Genomic DNA, 7,597 nt, shown 5'->3' on the forward strand with positions numbered 1-7,597 from the left:
TAAAACAATTTTAAAATTTTAATTATTGTGGGTACATAATAGTTGTATATCTTTATGTGGTACATGTGATGTTTTGATACAGGCATACAATGTGAATTAATCAAATCAAATCTGGACAGGAATGCAGCATGATTGTAAAAATACACATGCATGGCCAGGCGCGGTGGCTCAGGCCTGTAATCCTAGCACTCTGGGAGGCCGAGGTGGGTGGATCGCTCAAGGTCAGGAGTTCGAGACCAGCCTGAGCAAGAGCGAGACCCCTGTCTCTACTAAAAATAGAAAGAAATGATCTGGACAACTAAAAATATATGTATAGAGAAAAAATTAGCCTGGCATGGTGGCGCATGCCTGTAGTCCCAGCTACTCAGGAGGCTGAGGCAGAAGGATCACTTGAGCCCAGGTGTCTGAGGTTGCTGTGAGCTAGGCTGACGCCACGGCACTCACTCTAGCCTGGGCAACAAAGCGAGACTCTGTCTCAAAAAAAAAAAAAAAAAAGAAAAAAGAAAAAAAAATACACATGCATAGGCATATGTACACGTACGCACATACACACATACCCTTGGCAAAAATTTCAACATTTCCCTGGATGAAGAAATGTCATAGCAGAGTCTTTAAGAAATGGGGGCTAAATTTTTCATTCATTAATTCATTTAACAAATATTTGTCGAACATCTATTAAGAGCCAGGCAGCCAGGCACTGTAGTGATTCAACATTTTCTACCTTCCATGTGGGAAACAACAGAATATAGGTAATAGAACTCTAAGCTGGGAGAAAAAGGAAAAAGAAAGGGCCAGATCAGTATTACACTCCTCCTACCATGTTAGGTTAGTGGCCAATGCTCATTTATCACTACCACAGCTCATAGAATGTTAAGATTGAAAAGAACTTTCGAAATCCCCAGATGAAAATCTCCATTTTACAAAGAAGCAAACTGAAGCCCAGAGAAGAAAAATGGCTTGATCATGGTCACATGCTGAGAAAGTAACAGAGCCAGAGCAAAAACTCATAAGAATAGCATCCATTTCATAGGGCTGTAAAGAGGATTAAATGAGTGCATATTTATAAAGTGTTTAGAATAGTGCTTGGTACTTAGTAAGTACGATATTAATATCTATTTAATAATAATAATAACAATAAACAATATACCATGCTACATCTCAAGCAGATCTAATCTTACCTACTTTATTACTTCTGATGCCTTCAGAGAGACTTACGGAGGCCTTTAGAAACTTGGAGGCTCAGGGAAAAAGCTTACCTTGTTTTGGTGGAGTGGAACTTGTATTATGGAAGAGGATATGATAAATGGTGTTATGGTTAGAATCTGGAGCATGGAAGGCCACAAGTAAGAGAATCACGTCCATACATCCTTGGTCATGCAGATCATTCTTGATTTTACCTTCTGTCGTGTTGTCTCTGTGAGCATATTTGCCCTGTTCAAACCACATGTAATATTTTTTAAATCAACTCTCTGAGTGTTGCTAAATGCAATGTATGCTTTATAGTCCTTATTTTATTTGATCACTGGGCAGCGTTTGAATGTTTTGATTATTCTCTCTTGCTTAAAGAATAGTTTCTGTGTTTCACATTCTCTATGTTTTCCTCCCATCTTTCTGGCATATATCTCTCCCTCTCCCTCCAACTCCCCCTCACCCTTCCTCTCCCTCTCATGGAAAATTTCACATGTGTACAAGAATAGACTAGAATATTTCCTCTTTCTGAGGTTATGCCACCAACTCAGTAAATAGTTATGTTATTTGCTTTGTTTTGTTTTAGAATTTTGTGGATTGCTTTTTTAAAATGTAATTTTGCCTCATAATTATATAAAAACATTACTATAGTTCCAAAATCAAATCTATAAAATAATGCAAATGCATATTCAGAGAAGTATAGCATCTATCCTTGTCTTCTTCAACTTGTTCCTTCTCTCTCCCTACATGTAACCATTTTGCTTTTGGTTTTTGGTCCATTCTTTCATATAAAAAGTATATTATGTTTATTCAGGTTTTACCTTCATCTTTACATCTGTGTTTACATCTGTTTCCCTGCCCTCCTCCATACACACATGGTACACTCAAGTGATATTGAATTATTTGAGGTTGCTCTGTATGTACATTTATGTGTGTGTATACCTCTCCTGCCTAATTTCTTGCCTTTAATCCCATCTTTACACCTGTGTTTACATCTGCCTCCCTGTCCCCCCCAACATATTATACTTCGACCATATTGAATTATTTGAAGGGCTTCAACACACTACATCTTTTATTGCCTGTGAGCCTTCTTTTTTTTTTTTTTAAGAGACAGGGTCTTGTTCTGTCATGCAAGCTAGAGTGCAATGGCGTCATCATAGCTCATTGTAACCTCAAACTCTTGGGTTCAAGTGGTCTTTTTGCCTGAGCCTCCTGAGTAGCTCGGACTGCAGGCATAAGCCACCATTCCCAGCTAATTGTTTTTTCTTTTTGGTAGAGATGGGGTCTTGCTGTTGCCCAGGCTGGTCTCAAACTCCTGGCCTCAAGTGATCCTCCTGACTTGGCCTCTCGGAGTGCTGGGATTACAGATATCAGCCATCATTCCTTCTTTGAGCCTTTTTTTTTTTTTTTTTGCCTTTTTTGAGCCTTCATAAATGCTGTTCTTTCACACAGAATCCTGATTGGAAAGAGTTCAAGGGAGAATAAGAGGAAAAGCTGTAGGGAAACAGACACTGTCATACGTTGCTAGTGGGATGCATAATCGTACAGCCTCTATAAAGGGCTATCCCTACCAGATTTCCGTACTCAGTACTCTATTCATCAGTTACACTCCCTCACCTGTACAGTTATACCTCCTCTCATTCATATGTGTATGTGTATATATATATGGCATTGTTTGTAATAGTAAAGAGCCCAAGAGTTCTGCTGTCATAGGCTATTTAAATAAACTGTGGAACGTCCACAAGATAGAATAGGGTGCAGCTGAAAAAATAATGAGGGTTATCTCTATGCAGTGACATTGAAAGATCTCAGACCTCTAGGATATTTTGCTAAGTGTGTGCAGATCAGTGCATGCTGCCCCTGGTATAAGAAAGGTTGAAGGAGGATAAAACTATATTTTCATAAATGCTTTATGTTTACAAAGAAATGCTGGAAGGTTAAGAAAGAAAATAATACACATAGCTGCCTGTGGGGAGTGGGGGAGGTGGTGGGAAAAGAGCGAATGGGGTAGGGATAGTTAGTAGAACAAACTTATGCAAGAAGGAAGAGGAATTAGAATGGAAAGGAGGATTTGGACAGACTATTTGCAGCTCAATTTTTTTTTTTTGAAAATGAAAAAAGAAAACCTTTTATTTACTCAGTAATCCAAAAGAGGAATATGGATTTGGTCTTTTTAAACCTTACCTGTGCTGAAAAGCAGATGTAAAGTTGTATTGATGAAAGGAAGCTTAAAATTCTCATTATTTTTATGAAATTCAATATTTAATTTCTTTCATACTGCTTGGTGTTTTATTTTTCTTAATATCTTTTTCATAATTACATAACATAAATGTAGTGTGTTTTTTTAAACAAGTCCCTCTTAATGCTCCTGAAGTCCTCCAATTTATCCCAGTACACTGTGCAAATATCATTTCCTACATGTGCCATAGTATGCAAAAGCTGGGAGAGCACTACCTTAAAGAATAGGATTCAGTGGGGCTATTCATGTATGGGTAACATAACTCACTTCAGGGTCTGTGGAAGATTGGGCAAGCACTGGAGCCATTTGCATAAAGATCCCTGGACCTCTTAGAAAGAACTGTAGAGAGAACCCTGGAGGCTGCAGTTAGATCCCAGAGGTATTCTCACTCTCAAAGCAAATAGAGGAGACAGGGCAGCACAAGCTTTAGAAAAGGTGTCCCAGGAAGACGGAGAACTCACCATTATGACTTAGGGCTTGTGGGCAGACTCGAAGGTCTAGAGATTTTATAAAAGGATTTTTATATAAATACGTACAGGTCAGCATTTTCCCATAAGAATATATCATTGCAGCCAAATTGGCAGTTTTCCCTAATCCAGGGTAGGTAAATCTCAGTCTAATGAGATTTAGTCCCATTCTCTGTGAATGAGAATTTTATTACTCTCCATTGAGGAGGGGGTGTGTGAAAAACAGATCTCTGATTGGAGATCTAGGAGCAATGAAGCAAGCATCCTAATTCTAGGAAATATTAAAACATAAATCATGAAATTCAGGGCAATGAAATAAATTAACACTACCATATGATATATGGAGCTCAGTTCCCTTGTTTTTAGAAAGCATAGAGAGTCAAATATGTTTTAAGAAAGTGAATTTTCTGTTGAGAAGTGCATTTACAAGTAGACGTGGCCAGTAATCCTCGTGTCTACTACAACCTCTGGCATTTTGAGGTCACGGTCTTTCGTTTATTTTGTTCACTGATAGATTCCATGCATTAGAACATCTCTGAGCACAGAGTAGGTACACAATGAATATTTGTTAAAGAAGGAATGAAGAAAGGTTTTATGCTTGAAAGGCTTCTTGCAATTTCTGCTCAAGACTTTTAATAGATCATCTCTTTAAAATGTACAATTGTTAAAACTATATAAAGATTTCAACAACTCATATTTCATTGGCAAATGTAATACTGACTTTTTTGTAATACGTGTATTTTGGTATCCTGCTGAATATTTTCATATCGAGTTATTCAAAGTAAGGCAGAAGATCTTTGTAATCTTAGAGCAATCAACTTGCAGCTAGCTTGGACACCTCTAAAAGGTCATGTCAACCACAAACGGACAGAGATGTCTAATGCATGGGAAGACAGAGATTGGGGCCAATACTTGGACATGTGTCAGCCAGAAGCGTCTGCCTGGCTGCTACTCTGCTCCCAGCCCCTGCTACCCTGAGAGCAGGAATGGGGGTGGCAGTCCATGTCATTACATACTATGTCCTATTCCTGCACACCAGTTGGGACACTGGGCTGTAAGAGATCATGCTTCAGCTACAGTGAAGACTAGGCCTGACTGTGACCATTGCTACAGGTATAATACCCCATTTATAGATTACCTCTGCTAGGTCTTTGCTGAAATTCATTAACATTTAAATGCTCTAAAGCAGCACTGCCCAGTAGAAATGTAATGCGAGCCACATATATTAATATAATTTTAAATTACTACTTGCCACCTGAACAAAGTAAAAAAAAGGTGAAATTAATTTTAATATTATACTTCATTTAAAGAAATATATTTGAAATGTATTAATATGTAGTCAATATAAAATTATTAATGAGATTTGACTATTTTATATTAAGTACTTGAAATCTGGTGTATATTTTATACTTACAGCACATCCGAATTCAGATACTAAATTTTTCAGTGGTTAAAGTAAAAAGTAGGTCTACCGAAATGATAAAAATTTAACAGAAAAATATTTTACATGGCTTCAGTTTTAAAATTTAAATTAATTAAAATCAAATACAGTAGAATAAAATTAAAAAATTAGTTTCTCAGTTGCACTATCCATATTTAACGGGCTCCTGTGGCTCATGGCTACCATAATTGACAGTGCAGGCTTAGAATGCAATACCTATAATTGCAAATCAGATATAAACATTATCTGGAAGATAGGTCTATTATGAAATATTTTATGTCATTAACATAATTACTTAAAAGTGAATCAACAAAATACTCCTCTCAAAAATATATTTCTCAGACTAAAGTTCCCAGGCCTTTCAATGCTGACTTCTTGTATCTTTTATAATTCACTGTTGGACAATCTCCAAAATTGTGATTTCTAATAGATCCAAACTGCAGTAGTTGAGTTGTACCACAAGAGGACCTACAAAGACAAGTGGAACTCAAATTTCAGCCATACTCATATTATTAAACTGAAGTGTGATTAGCAAAACATCTCACTGTCAATATTAATATTCTCACATCTGCTTCAATTAAAATTGAAAAAGAAAATCCATTTTAATCTAATTTTAAATTAGCACATGATATGAGAGCTGTCAGTGGTAACGTGAGGCTACATGAAGTGACATTTTGGCAAGAATTAGGAGACCGTATGCAGTGGTTAAGAGCATGGGCTGTGAAGTCATACAGGCCAGGGGAAAGTCCTGGTTCTGCCCCACACTAGCTTGACGACCTCAGGCAAGTCTCTTCATCTTAAAATAGAACCAGTTTTAGTACGTCATCCTAGGATTTGTTGAGGATTAAATGAGATAACACATATAAAGTGCTTGTCACAGTGTGTGCATATTAAGTACTAAAATGCTAGTTATTATGGTCACTGGTTTTTACTAGCTCTTAATTCTCTCTAGATTTAGAACATTTCTTTTGCAGAGAAGGAGCACTGCTTTAAGGCTGCCATACCTTCTATTTTACTTCTGTATACATAGGGACAGAAAGACTTATATATGCAGTAATGTATTAAGTAAGACAGGAAGGGATGTGTTATGTGTCTAAGGGGTCCTGCCCTGCTTGGCTCCAGCCCACACTTGTTCTTCCTAGACATAGATTGCAATCATGTTCTTTGACTCCTTCCAAGTATCCATTTCTGTCCTAGGACCAACTTCCCTGGATACTGTCTATGTAGTTAATGCTCTTATTTCCACTGGAGCTGCTGCATACTTTTGAACTTTGATACTTGGTACCATTTTTCCTGCTGTGACCTTGGCCTTAGCCTCTTGGCTTTTCCCCCTTAGCCTGCCTCAGACAGACACCTTTACCAGTTTGATCTGGCATCTTCCTACTGGATCTTACTTCTTTCAGCAGTGCTTCTCATCTGTGAGCAAGAATTTGCTGTGAGAGACCAAAAGAACTCTGCCTGCAGAATGTCCATTAAGTCACCTGAACTCATTTCCAAAGATATTTGTTTAACTGAATAATTGTATCTGCCTTTAAAATTGATCATATGTGCATTTGGGATCTATAATATTCTGTTAAATATATAATATTTACTTTAATGCAATTATGTACATCTTTATAATATCAAAGCAGTTACTACCAAGCATCTAATAAACTTTTAAAAATCACATACTCAATATTTATCTTCTCTCTAGTAATATCTCATATTTCTAATTGTAGTTATAGGGAAGATAGTGATTATTATTATTATAATTGTAATTATAGGGAAGATAGTGAATATTATTATCATAGTTATAGGGAAGATAGTGATTATTATAAATAACTTCTTCATAGTTGAAAAGATGTTATGTTGAAGGCCAAGGCTAGAATCCAAGTTTTATGACTTCAGTCTTGTACTCATTCCCTCAAACCAGAACGCTTCCATTATCTTATTCCCCTCTTTCCCCCTGCTTCCCCTTCCCACTTACTCACTTTCAAATGAAAAGACATGGGTAAACTAGATAACTCCTACAGTCTTCTTTAAGTTTTGAGCTTCTGGGTCTAGTGGTCAGAGACTAGGTCTTGTTTTCTATGGAGCAGTGGTAGAAATGAAGTTTTCCAGATTTTTATCTTTATATAAATGGAATCATTCTATCTACTTATATTCTTCTGTTCTCAGATTGGCTTATTTCACCTAATGTCATGTTTTTTAGGTTCATCCATATTGATGCATGTGGCTATAGTTTATTCATTTTTATAGTTGCCAAGTATTCTATGGTTTGAA

This window comes from Propithecus coquereli, unplaced genomic scaffold (genome assembly GCF_000956105.1).
Source record: "Propithecus coquereli isolate 6110/MARCELLA unplaced genomic scaffold, Pcoq_1.0 Scaffold99, whole genome shotgun sequence".
Lineage (NCBI taxonomy): Eukaryota > Metazoa > Chordata > Mammalia > Primates > Indriidae > Propithecus > Propithecus coquereli.